This window comes from Rhodnius prolixus, unplaced genomic scaffold (assembly GCF_049639745.1).
Source record: "Rhodnius prolixus isolate KJV_2025 unplaced genomic scaffold, Rpr scaffold_1, whole genome shotgun sequence".
Classification (NCBI taxonomy): Eukaryota; Metazoa; Arthropoda; class Insecta; order Hemiptera; family Reduviidae; genus Rhodnius; species Rhodnius prolixus.
In genome coordinates, this window is record NW_027411581.1 from 24,875,884 (window position 1) to 24,893,381 (window position 17,498).

Genomic DNA, 17,498 nt, shown 5'->3' on the forward strand with positions numbered 1-17,498 from the left:
TTTACGCAAAATTTAATACAAATTCTTTGATCCATTTTTTTTAACAAACAAAAATCGCCAATCTCGAAAAACACGTCTAACCTTAACGGCTGCCACTTAAGAAGTAAACAATGAATATTACTGAAAATTTTATCGTACTTCAGGGGCATGTGTACCAACATAATAAAAAAAAAATTTTTACAATCAGACTCTCCAAACCCGCGAAATTTAAAAATTCCCGTTACTTTTTGAACACACCTCGTATATTTCGCTTAATGTCAGTGATTTCCATATGTGCTAAGAATAAATAGCTTGAACATGCGATTTAGAATGATGACTGAGTTTGAAAAACTGACATATGTTACTTGTCAAGGAGTTAAAAAGTTGAAATTTTGAAAAAGAAAACTCAAAGAAAAAAAACATATGCTGTTCTTCATGCATTTTTTAAATTAAATAAATTTTTTTCGTTTAAAATCTATGAAGTGGCCTGTTTAAGGAAAGCACCATGTGGCAATTATCATTGATAGTAGCAAGATCTTGCAACGCTATTTATTTTTTAATTCTTAACAAACTTCCATCAGCAAAATTGTCAGAAAAAATCAAGAAAAAAAATCCATCTTTAAAAGGCAAAAAAAAAAAATTGTGAAATGAGAAAAAAGTTTAAGCTAACAATAGAGAATCAATGTGGTGAAAAAGGAACCTAAGCTTTCACAATGTAACTTTAAAACTATTGTACTGAAAAATAAGAAAGTCACAATTTATTTGAAAAGTAAGTTCTCGAAAGTTAAAATCACTACAGATCACGAGCATATCTTGGCGGAGGTATTAATTGCACTAAAAATCATCAATATAACGCAAAAGACGGAGTATAGGCAGCAATACTTTGGGGATGTGATCATTTCAAACGAACAATGTTTAGAATTAGTCAATGGTAAAAACTGGTCTGTGCTCGCATCATTTATAAAGCACGCATATAAATTTAGACAAGGGAAGATCAGTGAAATTACCCTCTAGAAAGAATTGTATTGCCCGCAATTGATTCTGGGATCACTTTCTAACAATAGTTGTCCGGAGGAAATGCAATGAAATTATTTGTTCACAAGTATATTTATGCATGTAATGGAGGAGTTTCTTTATTAAGTTTCTTTGATTGTTTTTTTTTTTTTTTTTTGGGTTGTAAAAGCCTGTGTGGGCATAATACGAGGTGTGTTCAAAAAATAAGGTGAATTTTCAAATTTCGCGGGCTACGTACATTCGAATTTCGATTGTCTTTTTTTTTTATGTTGGTACACTTGTCTCGAACATATTTTCAAAGTTGTAGCTATATAGCATGTTTAGTTTGTATGTTAGAGGCATAAATAAGACAAGTGTTTTGCGAGTTCGGCGATTTTCTTCTGTCGAAAAAAATGGATCAACGAATTTGCATCAAATTTTGTGTAAAAAATGGAATTAAGTGTTAAAAAACACTTGAAATGTTGAGAGTGGCGTACGGTGAGAGTACTCTGTGTCAAAAAAATGTTTACAAGTGGTACAAGCTTTTCACAGAAGGTCGAGAAGATGTGAATGACGACGCTCGCCCTGGACGCCCCAGCACATCAACAACCGATGAAAATGTTGAGAAGAATCGTCGAATCACAATTAGAGAAGTTGCTGAGGTTGTCGGCATATCGGTTGGCACATGTCCTGCAATTTTTTTCGGAAATTTTGGGCATGAAGCGTGTAGTAGCGAAGTTCGTTCCAAAATTGCTGAATTTTGATCAAAAAAACCGTCGCATGAGCATCGCTCAGGAATTGTTGAATGACATTATCATGTCTCAGTCACCGTATTCACCAGATTTGGCGCCCTGCGACTTTTTCCTGTTCCCATGATTGAAGAGACCCATGAAAGGACGGAGATTTGCGACGATTGAGGAGATAAAAACCGAATCGCTGAGAGAGCTCAAGGACATACCAAAAAGTGCATATCAGAACTGTTCCGAGGATTGGAAAAAACGCTGGCACATATGTATTATATCTGAGGGGGACTACTTTGAAGGAGACAAAATAAAAATCGATGAATAAATAAATATTTTTTAAGAAAAATGAAAATTCACCTTATTTTTTGAACACACCTCGTATAATATAATTAGCAAACAATTAATAAAGTGAAAATAATTGATTTTGTATGTTTATGGAAATAATTGTTTAATTTGAATTATAAAATTAAAGTATGGAACTCGCCTGACGATCATTTGATCAAGGCGCCAAATGTATGAAGAAAAAACAAAACAAAACATGTAAACATTATTTTCCAATAAAACATTTATAATAAAAGACTTATAAATTAAAGAAATATGAATTACCACTTTAAGATCTGTATCACACAACACTCTTTTAAGAAGAGCCTAAGGCTGGAAACATAGTGGAGCGGCGAGCAAAGCGGCGCTGATAGCGAAGAGCGAAGCGGCGAAATCAAACACAAGTAAACATATGGGACCGCGCATAGTGGCGAGCAAAGCGAAGATAGAGCAACTCTATCTATTTCTAGTTTTTGTTTTTGCCGCTTCGCTCTTCGCTATCAGCGCCGCTTTGCTCGCCGCTCCACTATGTTTCCAGCCTTAAGCGAATAGTTCGCGATAACTACAAACCATTTTTGTGAGTTATGGATTTATTGAGTGGTAAATTAGAAGCACTGTTTTGTGAGGACAAAAGTCCAATTCAGTGTCTATGTAACTTATGTTCTTTTTTACTAAATCGATATTCTTAATTTTTTTAAAAAAAATAAAACTATTTTAATTTTCTTTTTCACGGATTTTAGACGTAATTTTCGTTTTTATTATCCATTTCTTTTTCTATCAAATTATAAAAAATAAATAAACGCATATTTCTGAACATTTCTACAATATGCAAGAAGCATATCTGGATAACTTTCAGTTTTTTAGTTCGTCTCAAATATTTGAATGTGTTTGTATGCCAACATAAGGTTTTTATGAATATTTATCGCAATTACTTCAATTTAAACCCTATTTCTACTGATCGCATAAATGTAAATTTTTTAAATTAAATTCAGGGCTGCATCTAAATATATATTAATTAAGAACATCATTGAATTTCGCATGATGGCTGCACATAAATTTATACAGTTTACTGTCAATATTAAATTTCCTGGCTATCTCAGTTTTCCCTCTAACGAAGTTATTATGGGCCAAGATAAAGAAAATTTTAAAATCTTGCATTGGGGTACGAGATCATTGTTCTCTGTTAAACCTAGTTTAGATTTCGGGTAAATCTTTACAATAGCTCCCCAGAGGCGTGGCCTAATTCGAAGTGATTCTGATTCGCTGTTACTATAGAACCCGCCATATTACAATATAAATATAAAACTATTTCTTTATTTTATATTTACACTTAAATCTAGCGGGTTATATGGTAACAGCGAATCAGAATAACTTCGAATTCTTTATTTATTTCTTAATGGGGGGCTTCGCCCCCCACACCCCTGATTTTTTTTTTTGGGGGGCTTCGCCCCCCATACCCCTCCTAACCTACCTAATCACCCTCAATTTTTTAATTTGTGTCACAACATTCGTTACAATAATTACACAGAACAACACAAAAGAAACTACCTTATTCTGTGGAGACCTTTTCCTGAGGAGGGTATACTTGTCGAACTCCATTCTTACTCACACTACAATCATGCTTTAATTTAAAACAACCCGCAAATTTAAAACGCTCATACTCATAAAGTTACAAAAAAACGGCACCTCCGGTCACATACAGAACACTCGCGGGAACTATTAATACATTAATCAGGAAGCAGTTGCTATGCAGTATGTGTACTGCGCATGCGCGCTAAACATAAGCGCTACGAAATTCGCACCATCCGCACATTGGCGGGAAGTATTTTTATTTTCCCCGGTAGGTGCGCTGCACTTCCCACCCCCTAAAAATAAACAGGCCACGCCTCTGGGGCGCTATTGTAAAGATTAGCCAGATTTCGTTTCTAGTCAATGCAAACAATCGTAGCTTTCATTAGTGAAAAAAAAAGAAGAAGTTCAATCCAGATAAAAGTAATTCTTGGATTCAATTTAATTATAAATGAAAAAGCAGATGGGAAAGGAGACCAAGCAGTTATTATTAAGGAATGTATTTCGTGTAAAGAAATAGATAACTTATACCAAATGGACTAATGTAAGTTATAACCAGTCTCCGTATTTAAAAAATAATACAATTCTCTCCATTATCTCCATATACAAAAGTCCAGATAATAATATACAATATAGTGGATAAGACATATTTATTAAAAATATCTCGCCGAAGATTGACATACACTATACTTTTTTGGGGATCAAGCTACCCGGAGAGCAAAGGTCGCGTTATACTTACTTATACTCAAGTAAAGCTGTGCTAGATAACAATTATATTTATCTAAACGTTGGTTCGCCAACCATAGTTAGCACAAATTATAATTCAATTTTAGATTTAACCTTTTGTTTTGCACAAATAGCTTCTGAATGATTGTGGAATATTTTGTATCATGCAATAGGGTCCGACCAACGGTCAAAACTTCTTAACTCGAATATAAAATTTTCACAATTAATAAAAATAAAACCACATATTATTAAATGGAACGAGTAAATGCTGGCAATTTTCATCAACAGAATATTCGTACAATAAGCCATTCATTTAACTTAGATTGGCTGTAATAAACTATTAATGCACAGGTTCATCAAAAACTCTAATAAAAAATTAAAAGAATGTTTTTGCAAAAAAAAAAAAAAATTAAGTTATTTGTAAAAAAAAAAAAATAAATACATCAATTGTTATTATTAACTGTGTGTATTTTGTACTTTTCGGACTCTCGCATTCTTTTGTATGAGGAATTCAAGACTAAAAATTCGAATTAAAACAATAATAGACTAACATTAAGCACATTTTCTGTTTTAATGTGCTTGTGCGTTATAATTATTCAGAATAAAGAGCATAATAAAGATAAATTAGAAGAATGACTTTGAATAGAGTTAAAATAAAGGGCATATTTGTTTTATGAAGATGTAATACATTTTATCATTACTTAAATTTATAGCCAGTATAATATCTGTGAAATCTAATCAATTATAAACAATATTAATAATGCAGTAAAATTACTTTAATTATATCAATAGTTATAAAATTTGAATGAAAAATATAAGCTTTTTTGAACGTTTCTAACTGGCTCAAATGAATGAATGTTGGGTTCGAGCTGATTTGGGTACCTTTTGTCGTTTAATCAAACCCTAAACTTAACTTTTTATATTGTAAGTTTTTGTTAAGGAGATATGAAAAAGCCTTTAGTAACATGGATTATTCAGTAAAGTACTTCGGACTGTGCCATGATTTATGCCAGACTTTTTGCTCGTTCCCGTCACGCTTCCTTCAACAGCATCATCTAATATAGATATTGCACTAATATTGAAGTCAACTATCTTTTTAGAACAAAATTTTATTAAGAGAAACTAGAGTGAGAATCCACACCTGATTAATTATGAATAAATTCTGAATATTATGGTGACTAGATTGCAGTTTCTATGTCAAATAAAACGTTTTGCTCTTTTTCTGGATACTGTGATAAATTGATACAAAGTACAACACTTGCAATAAATTATCTCACTTCCTTTGTGCTTAACTGCAACAGCGGAACTGAAGAGAAAGAACTTTCACTTTTTAATTAGATTAGATGTGCAACTAACAGTGGCGTTCAGTTATTGAAGAGCAAACAACTGAAGCAAATTCATGAATGAATGCACGTTTATGAGTATCTGCTTCAAATGCTTTCTTATTTTTGCAATAATCAAAGAGTTTGACGTAACAATTAGGCACTAACTCTTTCATCTAATAACTGAATGTATTTAATTTAACTTTTGAATGTAATTAATATAATACTCTTTTTTATTGAGGTTTTCAATCGTGACTACGTTCATTAGGGTTTTCGAGTAAAATGTTCTACCGATAGAAATACCAATAAGAACAGTAGGCTTCCGTAACTTTTGAAGGGTCCCGGCTTTATTATTATTTTTTGCCTTGGTTAGTTAAATGAATTGAAAAGTGTCTAATATAAACGCTGAACGCTGAACTTACAAAATATAGAGAATATATTTTCCGCCTATCTGGCCGTTCGAAGTATATTCTCAATAAGAAATAACATTTGGTCTGATGAATGAGGTACACTGGCTGAATCAAGAATAAAAGTTTTATTGCTTTTATCAATTGTGATAAAGTTTTTCTACGCAATTAAAAGTAAAGAATTTCTTGAAAAATTATTGCTGGTAATAAATATCAGTAACTTCTTAATAATATGTTGTATCAAATCATGAGTAACATTTTTTTTAAAACTGTTGGTTTTTACCTTACAAAATATTTATAAACACTAAGTGTACATTTAAAATTATCACAGTCTGTTAAGTTTAAAAGTACGTCCTGTGGTTTAGAAAAAGCTTTCAGCAGGTCTTTTTTATTTTTTGATATCCAGCATTCTACAGTATGCACAACTAGAAATTTATGTAGTCTTGTCCACAGACTTTTGTAGTGGATACTTCCAGCTCTCTGTGGATTTGTTTATACTGTATGTACCACGGTGCCCACACGGTGATATGCAGTTTATATTGGAAAATCTCCAACTTATTCGTTGCAATGTTGCCAGCGTCTGTGAAATTGGGGCAAGCACCTATAGTTCAGTAATGGCCAGAGTATAGATGTATACAACTGTCTAGAGCAGGGATACTCACTCAACCTACTGCCCATTCAGCTTTTATGTATAACCCAAAACAATTATAGTTATCAAATAATTTTTGGGTATTGTTTTTATAGTAATATAATCATACGCCTTTTTCAATCAATAGAATAATCCATAAAGATTCTTAGACTCAAATCATTGTAATAAATAACCCTTTAACTGCGAGGCTTCACTCTGACTTTCAATTTGCAAGGATAATATCCTCTTGTGTACGAGAATTATATAATATTTAGCTTTGAATCGGATGACAATGTTGGCTATTTTTGTCATTACCTAACTATGCTGCGGCCCACGAAACGAAGCAAAAGTCGGTATGAGGCCCAAAGAAATGAAAGGTTGAATGTGGGCCTCGAGCAATGAAGTTTTAGAGGTCAGTCGGCTATTTAGAGAATAGTGCTGCCTTAAAATTTTTTGGTACATATGTTTGCCTTAATTTCAGTGTCACACATGGAGTGCAGGTTAGTCTTGTTTCAAGTTAAATACAATGAAATTACCTCAACAATTTTTTTCTTTTCAAGATGCGTCAACATCTGAGGTTATTGGCGCCCGGTGCTTGTTTCAGTACGATCGTGTTCACACGATACAGACAATACTTGTCCATCATCGGACAGTGAACTGTAAGAAGCTCTTAGGAAGAGAAAACCTAAGGACCAGCAGCTGAATTGTAACTCGTGATCACCATTTTGGGATCCATTAATAGCTAACTACTTAGCTAATCCTCTTCTTCATAACTTGTTATTAAAAAGTTTTTGATATTTGTCAGCGTGAATATTGTTTAGAAATTCTTTTTAATTTTTCACTGGGTTGAAGAATTTGGTACAACTTTATTAGCTAGTTGGGTATGCTGCGCCATTGAAGCTAATCCATCTCGTACTTCAGATCAAAGGATTGTTCGTTATTGAAAATATTTTTTTCATCTGGTGCAGATACGCTGGGCAGCTTTAGCATTCAGTGCACGTATTCGGCAAGTTTTGTTCCTCCAAAAACCGGGATGAAATGAAAGTTTGGCAGGGACAACACCTTCGGAACGGGTTGTTACCGGCCAAATCGGGATTATTGTAAGTTGAACAATTACTTATATTTGTACAAAGAGGCAGAGATTTAAAGTGTGGGAAAGCTAAAGAAGTAATTTAGATACCCTTAGGTATCTTTGCTTAAGCATAGTACCAGAAACATGGCTCTCTTGTTTGAATTATTTCATAACTATACTTAATAGCTGCATATTTTACAAAAATTGCATTCGTTTAAACAAAATAAAAAATTTCCCACTAATATCCAGCGTAAACTTTTAATTAGCAAAATGTTTTTACAGGAAATCCGGTCATTATTTTGATATTTCCCAGGATTATAGGCTTCAGCATTAAATTACTACAATAACCCTGGTAAATTAATTCGGGCTTACTTCATTATTTCGAAGAGAATTATGTAAAAAATGGATTTTTAATTAGAAGAAATACATGCACCTACCCATAGAGGAAAGATAGAACAGAGGAATCGTGGATGAGATCCAGTTTCTGGGTTAAGGGGACCTCAAAATTTGGATTTATGATAAAAATGTATACACAATTTTTTCCAAATTTAGGTAGTTGTTAATTTATCCTGCACTAGTCCACATTCATGAATCCACATATATTTTGTTCGATATTAGAATGCCCTAACTGGACGGTTCGAGTTAATTTGTACTTGAATTGAAGGAATACAGGTGCGATGATAGCCAAGCGGTTAGAGCTTTGAATCATTTATTTGGCAATCGATTTCTTTGGGACTGTTATGAACCACAGTCAAAGCATCCTTTTTGAACAATTGATCGTTCTGCATTTATCAAATAGTAAGCGAAATTAAAAAGCAAAATTAGAAATTCAAGCTTGTAGAAAATTCATGTTTTCCACGTTAAGAAGTTTTATAAGTTTCTATTAAGTGGTTAGAAAACGGCTAAAAACGCTTTTCTCTGCATTTTAACACTCATTGCACTAAGTAATAAATGTATATTTTTTTTTATTTCAACCACTTCTGTGAAAAAAATATTTTCTTAGAGTTCTGAGATCTGAGTGCCGGTTTTGTCAAGAGAGGAGAGTTCTAAATAGGTTGAAGGCCAAAGAGCTCGTTAAAAGACAGATCCATTCACAGATCTTAAGACAAAAACTTTTATGTGCAATCCCTACCGAATACTTTTAATTGTTTAACATTTATGGTTAAAAAAATAAAATAAATTAAAATTGCTGTAAGAATAAAAGCTAGAAAAATTGTGGGGAAGTCCGTAGATTGTGTCTGCTTCTTGCTGCATTCACAACTTGAAGTTTAATATCGGCGTTTTACTTTAGGAAAATATTGTTATAATTATGAAAATAAACAAAAAAAAGTTGAAATTAATCATTACTCTGAAGGTTAAATCATTTTGTTTTCAATAAATTTTATAACAGTAATAAATAACCTTATGAGGAATAAGCTTATATAGGAATTCGAGAAAGTGATAGTGCGTCCCTTCATTAACACTTGGGTTTCAATCCGAATTACACATGTATTTGCTCCTACGAATGTAAACATAGAGCCAACTCATAGTTTGACAACTACGATTACTTTATCGAATGGTGAATAAAAAGTCGCTTTGAACTGGCAACTTTTTCAATAATTACAATCAATTATTTTCTTAGTAACATAAATGTACTATTTTTGTTCTGACAACTTCTTTCCTGTAAGTTCTACAAATATTTAACTGCCCACCCTTAGCTTAGAAGCTGGAGGCGCCCATGTTTCTCAGTAAAGTGAAACTGAGAAGTTGAGTGATTCTGTCTGCAAAGTCACTTTGTATCCCTTGGTGTTTCTAAAACGAAATACACCTTCATTAACTTTTTTATATATTTTTGCTCTTCAGTAAGATTACCGCAACACAAACTCTACTCAAACAGTATCCGCAATGTTCGGTCACAGTCTACACATTCTCAAATTCAGTCAAAAAGAAGAGAGAGTGAATTCCTCTAAACAAATCAATTGTTCTATTTAAATAGGGCAATCCGGGAACTATGTATTATATTGAAAAAGTATGTAATGTAATATTGCGTAAGAACATTTATTTCTTTAAACAATATTCCCATGAAATAGAAAAGGCTATCTAATCAGTGATTCTCAATTAAAGTTAATTCCTTAAATTCCTAGAAAAATAATCCACTAAATTTTCATAATTATCTAAAGATAATTTAACGAACATATTTCATATCTCATTTATAATTTATATGGTCAATGGAATCACAATAAATGAGCTACTATTAATGATATTTATTGTTTTCTAAAGATTTTGGAAGTACAACTTTTATTTAATTTTTTAAACTTCCAAATATTGCTTTTTTTTTATATATTATCAAACATAAATTATTAACTAAAATGAGTAGACACTTACTATTGCAATGTTATAACAATATAGTTGATTATAGAATCTGCACTATATATCTTTAGATTGCTAGACTAGACTGCTTTCACCGTAGCGGGCAAATCGCTTCCTCGATGATCACATCGGCGTTATTCTTAATTCTTATAGTTTTTTAACATCACAACCCACGAACAGAATAAATTACAATAATTGGTCGTAACAGCTGTTTATTAGTAATTATTGTACAAGAAAAAATTCAATTATTATCAAAAATAAATAAATAACTTTCTTAAATTTTAAAACAAAATTATTTCTTTTAAAATTAGTGTGTATCTTATAAAAATGATATAATCGTAACACTTTTTACCCACTAACCTCAATTCTGTTCAAGCGGTCTCAAAATATATGTTTTAATTAAATACAGTTTTCAAACGATACAGATTGCTATGAATCTAGGTAACAATGAAAAAATGAAAAAAGTCACAAAAATGGAACAACCTTAGCATGGCGTCTTTCTTTATTCCACATATTACTGATCACTAAAATTTAATTCAATTAATTCACAATTCATCACTTTTATTCGTTAAAACTTTATTTAGCATGCAAAAGATTTTCATTTTATAATGCAAAACTTTAGTCACATATGTATGATAAATTTATTTTAATTTTTTTAACACATTTCTTCATAAACCATATATAATACTATACATATGTACATATATGAACAATAGTAAAAACAAAGAAAAGTTAAGCTTTGTGTGTATGTGTTTTATCCTACATATCTTAGCGTTCTCGATAAAAATCAAAATCTTTCTAAGTATTAGTCAACTTTTCTTTTTCTTTTCGAAATATGAGAACTTTTAGTCAACCTTCAGTTTTATTCTTTTATTTATTTTTAACTCAATTTATTTTCAAGTTTTCGACCTAAGGACGTACTCAATAAAACCAATGAGCAATTGTTTTGATTATTAGACGATTTATACAAATGTGCCATTGTAAATTAATAAGCTGTATAATTATCTAAACAGCTTGGTTGATAGCTTGGCAAAAATAATTTAAAAACAATAAGATTGAAAATAGCAATAATTTCTTTTCCTTAAATCTAAATCTTAATAACATCGACATTATAATCTTAAACTTATAAATGCAGTTCTCATTATCCCAGATTTCGAATGTCAAGGTAATTAGCATACTTATCTTAAACTTACTAAAGTTACCTAAACAAGCTTTAATCAAGAACTTATATTATTTGTGGTACCTTAATAGTGGGATATACTTGAATATTACTGTCTGATTTACCAATTTCCGTGCAAAGGTAAAATTTTGATTTAAAATTATAATTTTTTTCCGCGTTTTTTTTTCCGATCTCTTAAAAATTAATAGGACTTACTATCTGTCACCAATACTATACTTTCTCTTGGAGTAAGTGAAACATTAAACAATATTGCATCATCTGGAAAGAGAGCTTCCACCTTCTGTTGCTTTATCTGCGTTACAACTTTATCGTAATTTTTCTTAAATTATCAATAAAGTAAATTAGGGTATCATTCGGAGATTAATAATTTAAGAATTAAGTAATAAATATTTAGTGGAATGATTAAAATATTACATTTATAATATATATTAATTTTAAAGGAGAATTCCGAGCAACTGTTGGGAATTTCCAAGCGCCGTTCCTCACCTACAACTTATAACACAAAGTATTCTCTTGAATTACTTTGAATTATTTCCTCAAGGAATATAATTTAAAAAATTCTGCCTTAGTGATTAGCTAGAAAAATGTGTTTTTTTCCTGGCTCTGCTTCATTTATTTCAGATATATTAGCCTTTATTTTCTTGTAAAGTATCCATAGTGAGAAGGAGTATATTTACAACCTGCATTACATTACATATTCAACACACATTAAGTTATTGAATTGCAGATGAAATATTTTATACTTTTATAACCGTCATAATAAGATTTTACAGGGACAACAATTCAAATATTTAAATACTGTTATAAAAGAAAGATAAAGTGTGATACTATTTGAATGTTACTACACATTTTGATTTAAAAAAAAAAAAATTGAGTTAGATTGAATAAAATTAAAAACAAAACTATAAATTGCTTAAATTTTGTTTACATTTATTTTTAAATTTAAAAAATAATTCTAAGTCAAGAGAGGCAACAAATTGGACAAAACATTTTATCTTAAAAGAAGTGCACTAACCATTTTGGAAGGACCGAACCCTAGAATTACAAGAGGTTAGCGAAGAAAGGATCTTCAATAAATCTCGAATGAAGTGATGTTTTCTACTATGGTTATGAAATGATTTTTAGAATCATTTTAGAATTGGATTTTATCGGATTACAATTAACAACCAATCAAGCGGACACGCGACTAATACTATACATCTACTTGTAATTAGAATCCGCCTCCAAGAACTGTTTGTTCTAATGCTCCACAAAACACTCCTCATACTGTTTTGAATAAACTGCCACTTAAGCTTTCCTCTAGTCAATTTCAAAAGTTCACTTTACAGACATTCAGAGATTATGACATCCACGCCGCAGCTCTAAATTAACTTTTTAGTTTAAAAATGAGATATCTCTTCAAGTCTAATTTTTATCCAAATTAATCTAAAGTTTAAGAAATATTTTAAGTTTAAAGAAATTAATCTAAATCCTGTCAATCTGCCAGGTCATGGAAAAAACCGCTATTTACAAACTAATGGAAACGATACATTAAAAAATATATATATTTCTCCATAACCCATTTCTAATCTTCAGGAATACTGACATCTAGATTAGACCAAAATCTTAATTTATAATGTATTTCTGTATCTGATAAATTAAATTAAAGTTTATATTATCTGCTTGAGTAAAGTTCCAGGTTGCTAGACTGCATTTTATTTTAAAGACAATAAAGTAATGCCTATTTTGTTATTTGGTATATGATTGAGTAGAGGCTGAAATGTTATAAATTGAATCCGATTCGTTATAGGAAAACATATTCCATTTACTATAAATTATTCCAGTTATTATAAACATTTTGTTACAGAGACTATGCATAATGAGGGGTTCCCAGCAACTTCGCAGCTCTTCAAAAAAGTGGACTGATTGTAAAGGGGTAGCAACGTTGTCTTCTTCTCATTGATATTGAGGGCCAAGTTTATAGCCAAACGACTTACACAATTAGCCGACCAAGTTTTATGGGACTAACCGTGTACCTTATTCATTAGCGAAATCTCAAAGTGGGTCTAAAGATGAACTAAAAGCCCAATACAAAACTCAAAAATTTCTTTAGATATTTTTTGATCTCTGAAATAACTTTTTGTGATTAAATTATTTTTGTAATTGTTTAGAATATCTTCTTTATATATTTAAATGAATTTTAATTGTTGTTATAACCATCAAATGTTTAATTTTATTACAAAGTTGTTTCCATTTTTATTAGTAATTTATTACTCGTGTTATTATTACTTTTATTTTATGTTTTTAGTAATTTTAGAGCTATTTATTCTTACTTTCAAGTTTCATGATTATAAAGAAATTTTTTAATATAAGATATTAAATTTACAACGTTTAGCAGTTTGGCGAGGGCAATTTTAGAAAAACTCAGGCAAATAATATAATTCCTTTTTTTTTGGTAAAAACTAGTTTCGGGATAAAAATTCAACTTCTTGGTCTAAAATTATTTTAGTATATTTTAAAGAATATTATGTATTTAGTTTGCAGTAATAGAGAGAGAAAAAACATACCATATGTCTCTCAAAAACCAAAAATTCCAGAAAATCCAACTTAATGCTCTGCTCAAAAATCACCCAACAGATCCATCACTAAGGTTTTTAATTGATTTTCATTGCGGCGCAACTTTCCTGAACAGTTTAATTTTTCGCCATGATTCCTTAATTGCAGCAATAAATCTTTGACTTAGTTCCAAGTTTGACGTAAGTCACTTTTTTAATTTCGATTTTTTTTAAAAAATTTATTTATTTTTATAAGAGATATAAAAATAACCGTTGCTTCTTACAAACTGACTTAGATAACTTTTCTGTTCATAGAATTTGATTTATTGAGGAGAACAAATTGACTCGGTCATTTGTTGAAATGAAACAAAGGATATTTTTACTACAGTTAAGAAATATTACAGTCACATATAAATTTTGAATGTTACCTAATTCTTTTTCGCTTACAAAAATTTTCCGGGAAGCTGTTTTGAATAAACTACCACTTAAGCTTTCCTCTAGTCATTTTCAAAAGTTTACTTTAGAGACATTCAGAGATTATATGACACCCACGCCGCAGCTCTAAATTAACTTTTTAGTTTAAAAATGAGATATCTCTTCAAGTCTAATTTTTATTCAAATTAAACTAAAGTTTAAGAAATATTCTAAGTTTAAAGAAATGATCTTTAGGTATTTTAATAATTTCATTTAGTTTAGAGGCATACGAATATCTTGCACTTTTTCTGATATCTGTTGTTTGATACAGTAATTGATATGCGATGCAGCACAACTACCCTTTCAGTCTGTTTAAATCACAAGGAGGTAGAAACTGAACAAATTTTGATATTTAAAAGTGACATTGAATGTTACAAAATAGCGGTTTCATGTGAGGTTCAAACAAATATTGAAATTACTTATTTCCTTTCGTATTTTTATAGAAATATTAAATTCAATAGATTTTGTATATGTATTCATTTAAAATTTTGCTTTGCTCGCAAAAGATTTTATGGGTTGCAAAAAATAAGTAAAACAAGTGGCATTTTTTACTTTCTATTGAACACCATTCCCCCCCCCCCCCCTTCTTCTTTTTCAACAATCATTATTTAGAGAATAATACGCAGGAACCGGTAATTAAAAACCTTCCTTCCTTGAAAATTCAGTTTTGTCTTTTTTAAAATATATGTATTATTAGGCATATATATCTTTCAAAATAAGATTTCACTTTTGTTAAATCAACATTTTTATTCCAATCGCTAACTACGCAGGTTTCTGCAAGTGCAAAAGAACTATCGATGTTCATTTTGAAATGAACCAAAAACTAATTAATTTAAAATTTAGAAAGAAAAGGAAAAGTTAGTGTTTCATTCTAATAAAATTATTTGAAATTATTTATCACTCTGCATTGTAAATCAACATTTTCGAAAGCAAAAAGTTAAAGCCAATATAGACATCTGAACTAATTGTAATTATAAGAGTATATGCAAATATTTGTAATAATATATTTCGTAACTCACTACTTTCTTGTATCGTAACTGTAGATTACATAATATTTTACTAGTAAATCAGAAATATACAAAAAAAAAGAAGAAATCCCGAACGAGAAAATTGAGGAAATTTATCTCAGTAAAAATTAAGGCAAATTTAAATACTTACAATCTCCAAAATAACAAAATCTGCAGACTTTGAAAGGTCAAAAGTACTTCACCACACACGTAAATATGCACCAACTAGCTTACATTACAAAGCGAGAGCTCTGGATTGCTCACGGTATTAGAGAGGGGAGTGTACAAGGCCCCACCACTTCTATTTTTGCATAAGGAAAGAGAGGTAATTTTCGACTTTACAATTATGTAACAACAGTCTTTTACTGAAAAATACCTTTCTGTATCACAAGGGAATAATTATCAAATCAATCTTGAGGAAACAATTCAAAAATTCACTTAATTACTTTTAATTGAAATGGCTAATACAAGAAACTAGTTTATGAAACAAAAGTAAAAGGCGATTGGGCCACAGGCAAAGGCATCCAGTTAACAACGTATGAAAAGTCCCAACTCCATCAGAAACAACTTTTTTATTTACGAAGCCTATCAAATTCAAATATACCAATCTATAAGCATTATTTCTGTGATTAGGAACTATTTTCCTCTTACAACTTATTTTAATGTTTTCGGCGATCACATATTTGTTTCTTTTTTAAATTAGAATATCAGTACTAAGTTAGACATCATCAGTAACATTTCCGTTCTTGACATTGGTGGTTATATGATTTTGAGTGAGATAAGAATAATTAAGTAAACAGTATCCGTAAAAAAATTCGTTCTTGGTTGAATTCATTATCTAGGTAACATAACAAAAAAATTTCATTTATAAATATATTTCTTACTTAGATCCAAAATTGACGTGACAATTAGTTACCATAAAATTTGAGTTAAGAAATTAAAACAGATCTCAATATTTGTTTATGTAACGTACCAATAACTGAATATTAGGCTTTCATAAAATATCAATACGGTAATTTATTTAATTAATAAAACATTATTATTATTAACATTATCAACAGGCAACAGAATTATTGGGTTACGCTATTAGTTGAGGACTATGTGAACTTTGTGTAGTGGAGGACGTCTTCACCTTAAATACAGGATTTAATACAGATGTTAATGTTAGAGACTTTAATAATACTTAGATGGCATATCCCTTTTATTATATATTTACATTTTTTGTCATAAGGTTTCATAGCGCAATCACAAGTAAGAGGTCGTTTCCTCCTCTTCCTGACATAATCTGCACAACGGATCCAAGCTAATAAGCCCCACCTTGAACAGACGCTTCCTGAACCTACCATGCCCTGTTCATAAGCCAGTGATCAGAGTAATCTGATTTCTGTTTTAGCACAGAGTCACTTTGGCTTTTTGTTTACACAACCAAAATATCATAGTCTTTCTGTGTTTGACCCCAGGACACACCACCCAGTTCTTTTCATCTTCTCTCCAGATCCAGTCTCTGGAAGCCTCACGAACTGCATCCTTGGTGATTCCCAGGCAGTAGGGGCACTGCTAAAGACAGGCCAGCCTCTGCACCCTGGCAGAGCCTTGATGGCCGTCTGTTGTTCAGCCTTCCTCCACCACACTATCTCTCCGTAGGTGATAATAGGAATGAATGTTACGTGTATAGACCGGTAGGGTCATTTTGGGGCGTAAACCCCATAACTTCCCACAGGTTCTAGTAGTTCCACAAACAGCCTGTTTTGCCTTTAGTGAAACTTTATCTAAATGTGCTTTCCAAGTGAGTATGGACAACGCCCAGACACTTAACTCACCCGATCCAGAGTTTTGCCAAAAAGATTTTTGTAGCTCTCTATGTCCCTTCTCCTAGTAAAGGGACCAGAATAGTCTTAGAAGGCAACTCAGTAAGATCTACTCTTTTAACCCAGTGCTTCCTGCATGAGCACAACAACGATTAACTCGTGCGTGCCACTGACCACCTCAGATTCATAGCCCAGGGCCGAGAACCCACGAAGGTCTAGCATCACAAGTTAGTAGTCGCTCGCCCGGTGTCCCAAGGTTATCATTACTTCACATTTATTTTACTACTCTGTACGCATTCATCCTCGACACGAGACCCCATCTTACCTTGGGTAGTGATCCGGGAGGGGGGAGTCAGGAGAGGGATAGAGATCAAAGGAGGGATAGA

The 17,498-nt window shown here is 31.5% G+C and overlaps 1 protein-coding gene across 3 annotated transcripts in view; it reads right to left on the reverse strand.

The window, feature by feature from the left end:
* The window catches only part of LOC141458085 (uncharacterized), a 33,003-nt gene extending 17,391 nt beyond the window's left edge, over nucleotides 1-15,612 (reverse strand). Inside the window, exon 1 of one of the 3 annotated variants that reach the window (XM_074135648.1) lies at nucleotides 15,456-15,612. The gene's annotated coding sequence lies outside the window, so the exon portion shown is untranslated. Of the gene's footprint in view, nucleotides 1-10,124; nucleotides 10,271-13,835; nucleotides 13,910-15,455 lie in introns of those variants that run through there. The other 2 variants (XM_074135668.1, XM_074135657.1) reach the window with 2 other exon arrangements.
* Nucleotides 15,613-17,498: the final 1,886 nt, after the last annotated feature.